We start from the raw sequence: 16,162 nt of genomic DNA on the forward strand, positions 1-16,162 counted from the left end.
ATGACAACCACACATCTTTAGTTAAAATGCAATTAACTGTACAGTGACACTGATTTCTACTAGTATATGTACTGGCCTTGTTGCAAGGCGTTTCTACAAGAGATGTATAGTTTAATAGTCAAGTTTTTTTAAAGTGTTTAAGAAAGCAGTTCATTTTTTAAAATGAATATAGAACAGATAAGGTAATAACTGCTAACAACACTTTGTAAGCTGTTTGAGACAGAAGTGACATTTCTGTGTGTTAGGTAATCGTTTATTTTTAGCACTTGGTCGAAAATGTCACTTCCTTGTTAATGAATGACTAACGTTTCACCAATTTAACTCCTAGGAAAAAGATGTAAAGATTACATTATATTTATTGACAGGAAAGGACAAAGGACAAAACAGTATGTTCTCAGATAGGTTAGAATTATGTCTTTTGACAAAGATGTTTGATATTTTAATGGGAAATATTCTTGTAAACAGTTTTAGTGCCAGTGTATATATTTTCAACAAAATCTAAACCTTTCTTGGCACAATTAATATAACTATGCTGAAATGTAATAACATGTCACAATATGGCTATAGCCATGGTATATTTTGTTAATTTAATCTAGGGGTGAGGATTGTTAATGGTTCACAATTTTTTTACTTGTGCAGTTTAGTAGTAAAACTGTGTTGGACTCCCAACATCATCCAGTGTTTTTTTTTTTTTTTTTTTTGGCGGGTTTATCAGTGTTTAATGCTCTTTTGTACATTTTATCTGTGTCGTTCGCCTTTGTTATTCATAGCTGGACTTCATACCTTTGTGTTCTGTAATCAGTAAATATAATTCTTGCTTTCTTATTTTTACCTTAGTTTTTAACACTGATTTCAAGGACAAATGGTGTATAAGAAGCACGATCCAATGTAAGGTCCCCAGCTAACTGAAGGCAGTAGATCCCTTTGAAACACCAGCTGTTCTCACAGATATAGATTGCTGCAGTGAAATTTCCTTAATATAATTCTGGAAGCTCAGGAGAATTCTGTTAAACAACTGTGCCAGCAAGGAAAATGTTGAATTTTTCATCGGCTGCCCAACGCTGTGAGTTAGTGGGCAATCCGCTCATTCATGACCAGATGTTCAGGGTAGTTACACTCCACAGTTAATGTGAACTTATTGACCTTTTTGCCATTGGCTGCAAGGACGTTGGCAGCTACCTGGCATCAGAGAATTACATCCTGAGAAAGTGAAGGGCTACAGTGGGTATCTGTGGCACGTTCACCTGCATAATAATAAAAAAGTACCGATGGAGTTGAAAAAAATGACAGAGCATCAATCATCAAGCAGGCATTGATTAAGTAATTTCTACTGTTTGTTTGGGGAATAGTAGGGGAATAAACTTTATCATCATTAATTGTTGATATGACATTTTTATATTTCACATGGAAACAAACCACATATGAAAAGCATTTCAAAATAAATACATGTAATAATCTGTTTCTTATGTGCTGATTTTTTGTATAGTTTGTTTTGATAGAAAGAATATGACAATCATCAGTCTTGGGTGTTAAATGATATTGCCAGCTAGTAACTTTTTTTTTTTTAAGAAATGGGAAGTGAACTTTAGGAAAGTCTTTGTTGGTTAAAGCTGCAAAGCTGTGGTTGGTCCTAGCAAACCAGGTGGCTCGTCTTTGTGTGAGTGCTTAAAGAATTGCAGAAAGGACATAGGCTATTCCACTGCCGACCGTGAATGAGAGTTTCCAAGAGGCAGCGCTCAATTGGCCAAGCGTCGCCCGGATGGGGAAGGGATAGGTTGGCCAGGGTGTCTTCGGCTCATCGTGCACCAGCGACCCCTATAGTCTGGCCGGGCACCTGCAGGTTTGCCTGTAAGCTGCCCGGAGCTGCGTTGTCCTCCGACGCTGTAGCTCTGAGGTGTCTCAGAGGACAGTGTGTGTTCGTCTTCGCCGCTCCCGAGTCAGTGCGGGGGTGGTAGTGTTGAGCTTAAAATAATACAATTGGCTATTTCAAATTGGGAGAAAAAAAAATGGGGTAAAAATCAATTGGCAACTACTAAATTAAAAAAAAAAAAAGTTTAAATGTCTAAAAACTTAAGAACCTCAACGGCAAATTTGACTGGTTTCCTTTCTGATGTCACACATGGGGCAGAAATTCAAGTACATTTTAATTAAGTTTGAGACTTGATATTGTTAACCCCGACTTTTATAAGTTGAAAGATCATTCCCATCTGCGGCATTTAGCAGGATTACGGAAAATAGTCACTGTTTATTGTTTTTTAATAATATGCAGGACTTTTAGCTTTGACGTTAAAATAGTGACAGTGCTATCTATTGAGGGGGACTAAAGGAATATTTTTGCTTTCATTAGAGACGTCCTGCTGACAGAAGCAGAGAGCAAGTTTACAGTAGCTCTGACATTAGTTACCTTTATTCAGTGAATTCCAGCTGCAGTGAGCCCTCAGGAAGCCTTCAGCATGCACTCATTTTGTTCTTGGGTGTGAAAGAAAAACGGTATTTGAGTTGGCAGCAACTTCCCTTTCTGAGAACTTTTGCTGCCTCAGCAAGAAACCACAGCAGTGGGCTTTTTCCACTGGCAGGATGGGCTTTTTCCACTGGCAGGATGGGCTTTTTCCATGTTTCCTCGGCTTAAGGAAACAGATTTTGGCTTTCTTTTTTCTTTAAACAGAATGACAAAGTTTAACAGCTGGAACAGACTCTTACAGTCATTTGGTGTTTTTTAATATATTTTAAAATGCAAGAACAAATCTCTTTTTTAATTATTGTTTTACTAATCGTTAGGCATTTTTTAATTTTATGTAAAAATACAAGTATAGGACAGTAACAGAATACTATAAAACTTTTTTTTTTTTTCAGCTAAGGGATTTGTAAGTTTATGGAGAGGCAATTCAACAGACTGCGATGTAGGGATGAGACAGAAATTACTTGAATTCAGTTTTGTGTGTAGATTCTGCAGTGCAGCAATTCTAGTATCCTCTTTGTGTCGCTCTGTCTGTAAAACATAAGTAGAGGTGGTAAGAAAAAAAATTCCCTTTTGTGGAAATCATAATACTGTATTACAAAATACACTGTGGTAGGGGAAAAATATACTAATACTAGTTATGAAAGTTTCATTCATTGATGCCTGCCCTAATATTGAATGCAGTTGAAAGAAGGTAGTGTGATAAATAATGACAAGAAACATAATTAACTTTACTAGCTTGTACACAGAGATATTTATTGTATAAAGAGCACAGCTTTACATAATGTTAGGTTAAAGTTATGTGACACTGTTAATAAATCTTGGTATCGTAACACAATTAAGCATATCAAAAACATTTTTTTTTTTTTTAAAGAAACGCCTTAATCCCTAAACATTTTATTTATTTTGTGGTAGTTTTTTGCTTGACATATTTACTGGTATATTAGACCACTTCCCTGTAAAAGCAAAGAGTGCTTTATTTTTTATTTTTATTTGTTTTAAACTGTGTTATTTGAATGGGGGAGTGTTATGTGGTTAATGAATGCTTGTCCTGGAGTGACTTTTCTGCTTTTCTAACAGAAATAATTGCATCCATTTTACTTTTTCAAACGTGTATAGAAATTGTAGTGATTCACCAGGGAAATACATTATTTAAACAATGAACCATGGCAGGGTGTGTGCAATTATTCACACCCTGGAGTGGCTTATTGATAATATAACATTTGAAGACAAAAAGTAGGTTTGATAGGTTATTATTACCAAAGGTGAAAAATATACAAAATAAATGACAAGATAACTCAGTAATGCTGTTTACAATCAGGGTGCATACTATATAACCATATTGCAGGTTTTATTATAAACATTATGTTCAGTAAAATGGTTTCACTGAATGCACATACATACATAAAAAAACAGGACTACCGAGAGCTAATGAGCACAGTGAGTTTATTCACTTTCTAAATGTAATCTTGTACACATGTTTTCTCTTTGCCTGCCTTCTACCTCTCAGCACCAGTCAACCATTTTAAAGACTAAAGAAATGAACATTAATTAATGAATCTCAATTATTATTTAAACATTGAAATTGTCTAGAACAAGAATCAGCAAAGAGATTTAATCTGGCCCACCTAACACGGCAAGAGAGAGATTTATTTTTTTCAGGCGTAGCCGAGCCACTTGTGACAGCTCTCACGACTGTGGTATTTCTGTGAAGGAGCCACCCTCTGCCATGTCGCTGTCGAAGCCATCAAAGAAAAGGAACGCTGATAGCGAGCGCCGAGTGTTCACCGATCAGTGGACCAATAATTTACTTGTTTGTGCAATGCAAAGACAAGTCAATATCAGGCATCATTTCGACACACATCATAAAGACAAGTATTACTGCTTGGAAGGGCAACTTAGGAGTAACAAAATAGAAGCTTTGAGAAAAGGCTTATCTAATCAGCAGAATATTTAATAGGTGTGTTGAGCAAAACCTGTTTGAGCAGTTGTCATGTGGCAAACTTGATTGCTGATGGCGGAAGACGAATTGCAGGTATAGGAGTGGATTTGCTTTGTGGACTGCAAGAAAAGGCCAAAACGTTTGAATACTTTTCACTGGCACTTGATGAGAGCAGTGACGTGTCAGATACAGCCCAACTACTCATATTTGTGCGAGAAATTGATGCAATGTTTGAGGTGACCGAGGAGCTTGGTGCGCTTCAGAGTTTGAAGGGGACAACCACAGAGAAAGACTTATTTCTCAAGGTGTGTGAAACAATTAACATGCTTCAACTGAACTGGGAGAAACTGAGAAGCATAATAATGGATAGCTTCTGAAATGACAGGAAGCAAGTTTGGTGTAATAGGACGCATTAACAGTGAAATGCAAAAATTGAATGTTGACCTTCCCTCTGCATTATACACCAGCAATCATTGTGCAGTACAGTGTTACAGTGGGAATCCGTCATGAACATGGTTGTTTCAAATGTGAATGTCATCCGGGGCTATGGCTTGAACCATCGTCAATTTTAACAGTTTCTTGCTGAAATTGAAGCAGAATATAGAGCTATCATGTATCACACAAAAGTGAGGTGGCTCAGTCGCGGTAAGGTTCTCAAACGGTTCTTCGAGCTGCGGAATGAGATGACTTTTCTGCACCAGAGTGGCCAAGCCATGTTAATTCAGCCCGTTATTTGTGAAAGGTTGCTGACCACTGGTCTAGAGGCACAAAACCTATACCCAAACAGGAAAAGCCAAAGCTGGATTTTATAGGAATATTTTACAGAACAGAGGATCACTGTTCTTTTTTTTTTACTAAGCAGTGATCCATAAAAGATACAGCTTCATCACATCATTAATTTGTATTAACAGGAATGTAACATGAATACTCTGGTTATACCTGTTAACACTGATGCTTTTACAATATACAAAGACATTGTGATTTAGTAGCAATATAATGCCTTATTTATATGATCCTAAAGATAATGAAATGTTTTATTAGAATTAAAATTATTTTGGCCCAAAAAAAACATATACAGGTATTATATGTACAGATTGTGGGGAGACACATAATTGGTTATGTCATTGCAAAAAAAAAAAAAGATGATACACTGGCTGATATCAAAGTAAGTGGAATTAGGAAGTCACTTTTTTACAAATCTTTCTGGATGTGAATAGTAAACAATTGTGTAAAGTCCAGTTGGGATGTTTCATTCACCGATTTTAGTGAGTGATAGTTTTCAGGTTTATTATTAAATATTGAATTCAAATATAAAGACATTCTAAACTGTATATTCTGAACATTAATTCACTATTCGGCACTTTTGCAGAGGACTGTAACATGGTGTCTGGGGCCCATTGGTGTAATCTTTCTATACTCCAAACAAACAAAAAACATTTAAAAAATGTAATATCCCTAGCTTTCTGTCCAGTGGTCAAAGGCTGTGCATCTCCCATGCAGTTTTTTGTGCACCCTTTTAAAACATCTACAAGCAATTCCACATGCTTTGATTTTAGTTGCCGTTTTTTTCTACTGCCTCAAACAGGTAATTTACTTTCTGCTAGGACTCTGATAACCTGCATTGCCTTATTGTTCATCTTTATTGTTATATGGCACAGTAAACAGGTGGTATATATGACATCAACAAAAAGGCATTTTACTGTTAATTTCTGTTAACTTTTCAAAGCCTTAAGTTAGATAGGGCGAAGATTGCTGTATAAACCCGATTTCCAAGTGAAAAAGTGTTTAAAGAGTGGTGTCATTCAAAAGAAAGAAAGTATAGCACCACACATTTTCTTATAGAAACACTAAGTCACGTTTTTCACATGAAAAATAAGGGCTTCTGCATGTTAAAGCAAGATGTTTGTAGGGTGTGTTTGGGTTGGATTGAATAGTTGGATCATTAAACATTACTATGACAAGAGTATACAGGAGGGTTCCAACACAACCTGTCATTTCATTTTTCTGCCTTGCATCAGCTTAAGCATCACAATCACTCTCACTGTCTTTCTTTTCTATAGCTTTTAAATTGGAAAGTTAAAGACTACCATTGTCTCCCTTTTGGTTATGTGCACCACATGTTGTAAGTGGCACTGTTGGATCAGTTCTGCTAATGAGAAGCTAGACATGGACTTTAAAAGGCTAGCAAGTACATCTTTTAATTCTAAATGCTATTACAGGTAGAAATGTTCTTCGATCAACCTTTTCACCACATCAGGGTGTGAAGTAGCACTGAACTGGTCACTGCATTTCGATGTCTGAGCTTCTGTTATATAATAATGTCTACATGTGAAAAAAAAAAAAAAACTGCTGAAAAGACACAGATATTGTGCTTTAATATTTTGGAAATTAAGTTGGTGATTTGGCTTAATCTATAGCTACAGAATAGGAGAATACATACCGGTGTAGGCCTAAGTGATAACTGATCAGATTTTAATTACTTGTATGCAATCCAAGGGGAATGGTATATTGTAAAACTGGGTAATCTAGAGTAGCAAAAGACTGGCTTGTGTCTGTGATGTGATGTGAAATATATATAGAGTGCCTATAGAAAGTCTACACCCCTTTGAACTTTTTTTCACATTTTGTTGCGTCAGTGCCTCAGAGTTTCATGCATTTAAATGAGGATTTTTTTTTCCCACTTATCTACACACCATACTTCACACTGTTAAGGGGAAAAAAGTTTTTATTGGGGTAAAAAAATATATATTAAAAATACAAAACTGAAAGGTCATAATTGGATAAGTCTCCACCCCCCTGAGTTAATACTTGGTGGAAGGACTTTTGGCAGCAATTACAGCTGTGAGTCTGTTGGGATAGGTCTCTACCAACTTTGCACACCTAGATTTAGCAATATGTGACTGTTCTTCTTTAGAAAACTGTTTAAGCTCTGTCAAGTTCCTTGGGGAGCGTTGATGGACAGCAATCTTCAAGTCATGCCACAAATTTTTGATTGGATTTAGGTCGGGGCTCTGACTGGGCTACTCAAGGACATTTACCTTTTTGGTCCTTAGCCACTCCAGTGTAGCTTTGGCTGTGTGCTTTGGGTCATGGTCATGCTGAAAGGTGAACTTCCGTCCCAGTTTCAGCTTTCTTGCAGGGGGCAGCAGTATTCCTCAAGGACTTCTCTGTACTTTGCTCCATTCATTTTCCTGACAAGTGCCCCAGTCCCTGCCGATGAGAAACTTCCCCATAACATGATGCTGTCACCTCCATGCTTCACAGTAGGGGTGGTGTTCTTTGGGTGATGCGCTGTTTTGGGTTTGCGCCAAACATAACGAGTTGCATTTAGGCCAAAAAGTTCAATTTTAGTCCTTTTTGACACATGGCTACAGAATCTCCTGAGTGTTTTTTTGCATACTTCAAACCGAATTCAAGGTGAGCTTTCTTGAGTAATGGCTTCCTTCTTGCCATCCTACCATGCAGGCCATATTTGTGGAGTGCTTGGGATAATGTTGTCACATGTACACCTTGACCAAGCTTGGCCATAAAAGCCTGTAGCGCTTGCAAAGTTGCCATCGGCCTCTTGTTAGCCTCTCTGATAAGTCTCCTCCTTGCTCGGACATCCAGTTTGAAGAGATGGCCTGATCTAGGCAGGGTCTTGGTGGTGCCATACACCTTCCACTTCTTAATAATTGTCTTGACCGTGCTCCATGGGATATTCAAGGCCTTTGATATTTTTTTATACCCACCCCCTAATCTGTGCCTTTCAGCAACTTTGTCCTGGAGTTCTTTTGAAAGCGGCTTGGTGCTCATGGTTGAGTCTTTGCTTTGAAATACACTACCCAGCAGAGGGAACCTATAGGAACTGCTGAATTTATCCTGAAGTCATGTGAATCACTACAATTTAACAAAGGTGGAGGCCACTTTACTTGATGGGTGATTTTGAAGGCGATTGGTTACACCTGAGCTCATTTACCACTACTATTGTGAGGGGGGTGGACATATATCTAACCAAGGTACTTCAGTTTTTATGTTTTAATTAATTTTCTACAAATGTCTAGAATATTTTTTTCATTTGAAAGTTGTGGGGTAGGATGCGTAGTTAATGAAAAAACAAAAAAAACAAAACACAATTTTAATGCATTTTAATTCCAGGCTATAAGGCGACAAAAGGTGAACATTTTGAAAGGGGGTGTAGACTTTCTATAGGCCCTGTATGTATTAATGTACAGGAAGGTTTCTTTTCTTCTTGCTTGTCAATTTGTCTTCAGGCTAGTCAGTCGATTCAATCTGAGCTACACAATTATTTGTATTCAGTTTTCAAAACTATAATTTATAGTATTTCAAATTGTTATGGAATGTCATGAATTAGAAAAAAAAAAAAAAAAAAAAAAAAAAAAAGAAAAAAATAACTATTTTAATGCATTTTAATTCCAGGCTATACGGCAAGAAAATGTGAACATTTTGAAAGGGGGTGTAGACTTTCTATAGGCACTGTGTGTGTCATATATATATTTATTAAGGAAATGTCAATGCCTCTGGATTGGTAACTGTGGGAATGCATGAGTTTTGGAATTATTGGAACGCCTAGACGACTGTTTTTTTCCAAAGCCTAAGAAATTTCTTCCAAAACATAATAATTTAACTTTGGAATCTAACACAATACACACTATTGTGGCCTTGCTTAGCAGATGTTTGTTTTAATTCCCCACTCTTTTAGAAATGTATGTTACACCCAACAAAAACAAGCTGGTTTGCTTTGCTTTATCAGACACGGAATTAAATGTTGAAACTTGAGTGGTGTGAGCCTACTAACTATAACTTGCAGTACAGTTTTCTGGGTTAAACAGTTTAAAAGATTGCTAGTGCAAGCCTTGAGATCTGTGGTAAGTAATAGCTTGAATGTAATTAACTGGAATTAGTTATTTTTTTATTCCATACCGGAGTAATTCATCATGTAGAGGAGGAGCAGATCCAGAATTCTTTATTGGAGTTTGGATTTGGACTGTGTTGCACTCAAGCAGGATATCCAGCTTGACTGTGCATTCCAATGTAACTTTTAAGGCTGTCTTTTACGTACTGATTAAGAGGAGAGGAGAACATACTTTTTGTAACCAGCCATTGGCACACCTGTAACTGGTAATATCTCGTAAACATTATTTTCAGTATACTTAAATCAAATAAAATTAAAAATTCAGGGAAAATTGGATTTTGTGTGATAGTAGTTAACATATAAAGACACACACACAATGGTATTAATTAACAAACCTTTCGGTGATTTATAATCAAACGAAATGATTTGGTAGACAATAGGTGTTCTAGTCCTTCAATTATTAGAAACACTGTTTATGGATCACACATATATTTTGTACACCCCTACTAAATGACCAAAACAGAATACTTGTAAGATGATAGGGTTGGTTTCCATGTTAAGTAAAGGTTATGGTTTTATTTTTTTATGAAGTTCCCATAAGTCTATTTGTGAAGATCCTGAAAGTTTTAGCTGGCAGCTGCACTGTATACTGTAGCCTGTGTGTGTATACCCAAGTGAACAAAAAATAAATAAATAAATAAATAAATAAAACAACTATTGTTTTTAATTGCCAAGGTTAATCTATACACACATCTATGGCTGCTTACTGATTTCCAAGAGAAATGTAAATTGGGGCATTGTCAGTTATGGTTTCCATGGCAATCAGGTAAATGGTCTTTAGCTTTCAAGTTTGTTAAGTCATCAGACCATTGTTAACAATGGCACTCTGTGCAAGAAGTTGTTTGTACTTTTTTCTCTGGATGTTTTTTTTATTTTTTTATTTATCTATTTATTTATTTATTTATCAGATTTATTTTTCCCTATCTTTCTTTGTTTCTTAACTGTTCAAACATTTAAGTCCCGTCCTCAGCCCTGAATGTTATCTAATAATGCAATATAAATATTCTTGGCACGCATTGCTATTATTTTCATTTAAAAAAAAATAAATAAATAAAATAAATAAATAAATTGGTAAACCATGAAGAGCCAGGTGAGTCAGTAACATTGATTTAAAAGGAAAGGTTGCTTCTACAGTAAGCCTCCCTCCTATCAATCACTCCATGTTTTTTGCTGAACACATTTTTTAAAAATATACTTTATAAGAAAATTGGTCTTATTCTGTTGTCTTTTCTTATAACAGACACCCTTCCTGAAAAAAACATTCAATTTACAACACTAATTAAGTACTGTGTGTTTTCCCAAAGGCTTAGACAATTTATTTTGTTATTTCAGTACAAAGGTAAGCATGAGCGATCCACCTAAATATATAATTTTTTCTCTTGCAACATATTACAATAAAATATTTTCAATGAGAATGAAATAATCTATGTAAATGCTAATGAAATAGCTGCTATTCCCTGAGAACTCTATTAGCAATCATGTGCATTGCCTGTCATTATTAAAAGTGCTTCAAAGCATGTACTAAGAAAGAATGTAAAACTCAAAAGTATTTCTACATTTCTTTTTGTTTGGCCTCACATCTGTCGATTGATTCGAATATATCCAGCCAGCAAAGCTGATGTGTTATTAACACCTATTCTGGTCTGCTCTGTTTCTGTTCAATGTTTCCCATCAAATCTGGTGTATCAGATGCTGCCATGCTTAATGAAATGTGCATTGCAAAAAGATGGCATTTGTGTAGTAACTTACTGTGCTGTATGATATGCCTTATATAATTAAACTAGCTTCATCTCGCTGGGAAATTTAATGAGATATTCAGTTTAACGATTATGATATTCTCAGATGTCTTTCGTTGTACTAAAAAGCCACTTCATTTGCTTAAATTGGCTGAAAATAAAGCTCTGTGAAAGATCTCTTTCCTTTTGTCCTTGCCTTTTCAGTTCTTAGCAAAATCATTTGTATGGCAATTGATTTGCCCATAAGACATTGTAATTGTGTTAACTTCCTGTTGTGCAAAAAATGAAGAAAAAAAAACATTAGAAATTATTTATATAGACATATTTTTGAAATAATAAATTCATACATTCATAACGTTAATTGCATAGAATGTAATTGAGTTTGACAGTCCGTGGTGTTTTTTTTCAACACATAAACATATATAGATAGTATGTATCTGTATATATATATATATATATATCTATATATCTATATATATATATATATATATATATATATATATATATATATATATATATATATTATATCATACATACACACATTTATAGATGTATATATGTGTGTGTGCGCCATCCTCGTCATCTCTGCAGAGCAATCATCGTGGTATTGCCACGGGAAACGATACAACGAGAATGCCCGCTCACTCTTTACTGCGTTAACAAAGGCAGCCTGCTTTTTTTGATACTTAAAACAGCTGCAGTACAGGCTGCATTCTTTACAAGTATATTTGTAGCTAAGACACTTTCTAAAACATTTCTAAAAAAAAATGAATCTATCAAACTCGTCCTCTACCGGCACATTTATTTTCTTTACTTTTTTAAAATGTAGGTTACGTGTTTATAAAAAAAAATGTTATTGTCATAATGAAGGAAACAATGCCCAACTGCACAAATAGATACTATATAATAGCAAGCAATAAGCAAGCTTTGTACAGTACTTGCATTCACTTCCCTTGCTCTTGTTTTATGCCTGTTCTTTTGTATGATTCTTATACAGCTGTATTTTCTTCTAGTTGCAATCACGTCAAAGCAAGCAGGTGTTTTTTGTTTGGTTTTTTTTTTTTTTACACATTGCCGGAAATAAGCACTGGAATGATCAAGCAGAAAACACATCTGCCTTGTAAAACAAACCTGATGAGCAGACTGTACAGACTTTTGAGTGTAATTGTGGGTGATTTAATGGATGTAATGTCACGACATCAGTGTTGCTATTAAGTGGTGGCTATGTTGCTGTTACCAAGTGAGTTTTTAATGGTAAGGAAAGTGTTCCCAGGGAAATGTTGCTTGTAAGCGACGGTTGATCTTAACAAGTGTTGCTACTAATAAGCGTCTACTCTATCGATATATCTATCTGTCTGTCTGTCTGTCTAATCATCATCTTCAGCCTTTTTCAGTCCACTGCTGGATGAAGGCCTCCCTAAGATCCTTCCGCAAAAGCCTGTCTGCTCGGTCCCTCATCCACGTTGCTCTGGCGTGTTTCCTAATTTAATTTCTTGGTCACTTTATATGTCTTGGGATACAGTTTAGTATCTCTTTGGTCCAGCAATGGTCTTTTCTTCTTGCTACATGTCCGGCCCACTGCCTTTTCAGCTGTTTCAGTTTTTTTGCTCTATATTGTGTGTGCGTGTCATATATATATATATATATAATCTCGGAAACATGACATTGCTTTCACTGTTCAGCGCTCCTTTGCAGCTGATTTGTAAACCTTTAATAGTGAAATCACTTGAGCATTATAAACAAAACAGATTACCAAATGGGATGGATATGTATATGTATGTGTTTGTGTTTGTGTGTGTGTTGTTTAGATTAGTGAATGGGATTATTGTGTTTTTCAGTTATAACATTGTTTTAACATTATAACATTTTTTTCTGTTGATTTCGAATTGAGGGGAATTAAACAGTAGTTACTGCTTCATTTGAAACGTGTTGTGTTGACTGTACAGTTTTTCTATGAACAATATATAACCCCAAAAATGGTTTACATCCATACGTTTGAAGATGAGGGAATTTTCTTTCTTACCTCAGTATGACTTATTTTGACCACAGAAATGTTCTTAGTGGTTTTCAAGCAAATCCCAATATAATCAAATACATAGTGTAAACCAGACTAGTTATACTAATTAAGAAGTATAAAACAGCCCCTTCTAACCAATGTAAAATACCACTATTTTGGGACTATAATGTGCACACTTTTATAAGTTATCGTATTCTGTTAGAATAAAATGGCGTTTTTTCATAGTATACAAGGGCTTTATGTTATACCGGATGTCTTTACAAGGTGTGTAACCCAAGGCAGCATGGTCCCATGCGTTACACAAAGGGTGCAAGTTATACAGAGTGAGAATTATATGGTAAAAATGACGGTGTACACACTGACGTTTATGATTCCTATTAAAGTTAACAGAGTTGCTTACACACTAGCAGTATTTTGAAGTAGAATTTTTCATTGTATATGATGGTTTGTCTTTTTGCAGGTTATGTATGAATATTTAAGACATTCAGAGACTGTTTGACCGGGGGGGGGGGTGGCTGTAGTCTGCAGATATTGGTGACTCAATGTGATTTTTAAAACTTTATCATCTCAAGGTATAATGTGTCTAAATGTGAGGTCAAAGTGAGGTAAACAAAAAAATGTGTTACATTTTTAAAAATCTAGAGGTAAGTTTTATATATGATTAACATGCTTAGTATAGATGGTTCTTTTTGCAGAACATTTAAATGTTATATACAATTTAACATTTGTTCTACGTGATTTTCTTTTAAACACATGCATCCATGATATGTGAATGGGGCTATTGCCTAGAATATACTTTCACAAAACCAAATAATTAATAAACAAATAACTGTACACATGGTAATCCAACTTGGAGTTTGTTGTCCCTTTTCTGTCATTAACCTTATTAAAAAAAAAAAAAAATTATATATATATATATATATATATATATATATATATATATATATATATATATATATATATATATATATTAATCTATATATATATACTGACTATATTGTTCTTACAATGGTAACCGGTAAGAATACGTTTTTTTTTTTTTTATTTTGCCATTATGACACATCATTTACCACAATGAAATTAATTTGTGGTTTTTCAAACAAATCCCACTGTGAATAAAACTGAGAACAAGTGACGCAGGTGGCAAAAACTAGTATGTCTGGGATTTCTTAGTAAAATAATATTTACAACTAAAATAATTTACAGACCCTATTTAGTAATGTGGCAAGGTGTAGGTTTGGTTTAGGGGGTGTGGAACAAAAATAGATTATTTGCAGTTGGCATATATTTATAAACTAATGAACACTGTTGTGCATGATGTAGACAACTAGCTGCACACACACATATAAAACATGACATTGCTTTCACTGTTCAGAACGCCTTTGCTGCTGATTTGTAAACCTTTAATAGTGAAATCACTTGAGCGTTATAAACAAAGCAGATTACCTAATGGGATGGAAGGTTAATTTTTGCCGTTCTTGATTGAGGTTTCAGGCTGTTATGTACCTATCGCGCACTACCTCGCATGCTGTGGTATTTAGGTTGAAGAGGGAGAAGGCATGCTGGGTGAGTGGTTCTTCACTGGATGTCTGTGCATGTGTCACATCTGTTGCAGCGACTCGTCATGGGAGCCAGCAAACACTGTGGTATTCATAATTCCTTTCAGAGGAAACGTTGGCTTCTTAAACATTCTTAGATCATAAAACCTGGTTGCTACTTAACATGAAATATTGAACTTAGCAAGAATTTCAGATTTTTCTTTTGTCCTTCTCCATGCAATAAATACAATTTTAAAACCTTATCATAAAAAGTAATGGTACCAGTTTCTCTTCCATACAGTAAGGACTTTTATTTAAACACAGTTGTGTCCAGTTTTATTTGTGTACTTAGTGTAAAAGTAAATGCTCCTGATTTCTTTAAAATCTAAACTGTAAATAACATTATTTAGCTTTCTCACACAAGTACACATTTGGAGTCTGGGTTTCATTTACTATGGGCTACCCTGCCTTTCTAAGATGACTCTCACATTTCATAAGGCTGTTGTACAGAAGTAAAGAGCATAAGAAAGAGTCAGGACTCTGGATCCATCTGTTGTTATTATTTTCCACTGATAATTGGCTTGAACAATGGAATGCTTGTGTCCCTCTCCTTTGAAATTGTACACCCCCGTTTATTTTCTCATTCCTTCTCTCTCTCTCTCTCTCTCCCAGCAAGTGCAGCTTGCATGAAAATGACTTTGTTTGACTCTGCACTTCACTATGTGTCACTCGGCATCTAAAGCTCGACTGCAGGTCTTTTACAGGGCTGTGCTTCAGTTTTGTTTGGTTCAGTCGAAGTCTTCAAATTAAGGAATGGCAGATTTGTACTGCCAAGATACCTCTTCCGGAGTGTAGCACTGCAGTGTATTCAGATTGGTTATTTTCAAGGCTGACGGGGTAACAGTGGACAGTATTTCATTAGATGTCTGGTGTATGCTTTTTATGTTCTATGTTCAGCTCTATTACTTTGTGAAATATTTCAGCTCTGTAGTGGTAGGTGTGCATCAGTTCTGCTTTTCTGTTCATCCAGTAGGAGGTGTGCAGGAGAAGGGACAGATTTTCGTAATTGTGCAGAAGGCTATACCACAAGCCAGAATCCACAAACTAAGAGAAGGAATTTGGGCACAGAATTTAAACTGTATTACATTATATATATATATATATATATATATATATATATATATATATATATATATATATATATATATATATATATATATATATATATATATATAATATGCTATATTACATAATGTGTGTGTGTGTAAGTATGTCAGTGTACACACAGTGCGCCCTCACTATAACGTGGGTCTCGGGAGACACATATGAGCGTTATAACCAGAAGAGCGTTATAAACGGGGGGGGGTGGGGGGTGCAGCGGGACACATAACAACACACATATGACTAAAATTCAAAATAAAATAACTCCATCTGTAATGCATATATACTTAAGCAAAAATGTAACTTTCCATGATTAACCATGCACAAAGCACCATCAAATCAACACTATTTTTTTACAAAAAAAAAAAAAAAAAAAAAAAAAAAAAGTTAATGTA

General features: G+C 35.3%; 1 protein-coding gene and 1 long non-coding RNA gene across 6 annotated transcripts in view; one reads left to right on the top strand and one right to left on the bottom strand.

Moving 5' to 3' along the window:
• Window positions 1-16,162, top strand: part of LOC121328851 (forkhead box protein P1-like) — a 169,245-nt gene that overhangs the window by 44,561 nt on the left and 108,522 nt on the right. The gene's annotated exons all lie outside the window — the stretch shown is intronic.
• The window catches only part of LOC121328852, a 16,370-nt gene continuing 2,151 nt past the window's right edge, over window positions 1,944-16,162 (bottom strand). Inside the window, exons 2-3 of the long non-coding RNA XR_005951726.1 lie at window positions 2,405-2,989; window positions 1,944-1,981 (exon numbers count right to left, since the gene is read on the bottom strand). This is a non-coding gene — a long non-coding RNA (uncharacterized LOC121328852). The remainder of the gene's footprint in view (window positions 1,982-2,404; window positions 2,990-16,162) is intronic.

Source organism: Polyodon spathula, chromosome 16, assembly GCF_017654505.1.
Source record: "Polyodon spathula isolate WHYD16114869_AA chromosome 16, ASM1765450v1, whole genome shotgun sequence".
Taxonomy (NCBI): Eukaryota; Metazoa; Chordata; class Actinopteri; order Acipenseriformes; family Polyodontidae; genus Polyodon; species Polyodon spathula.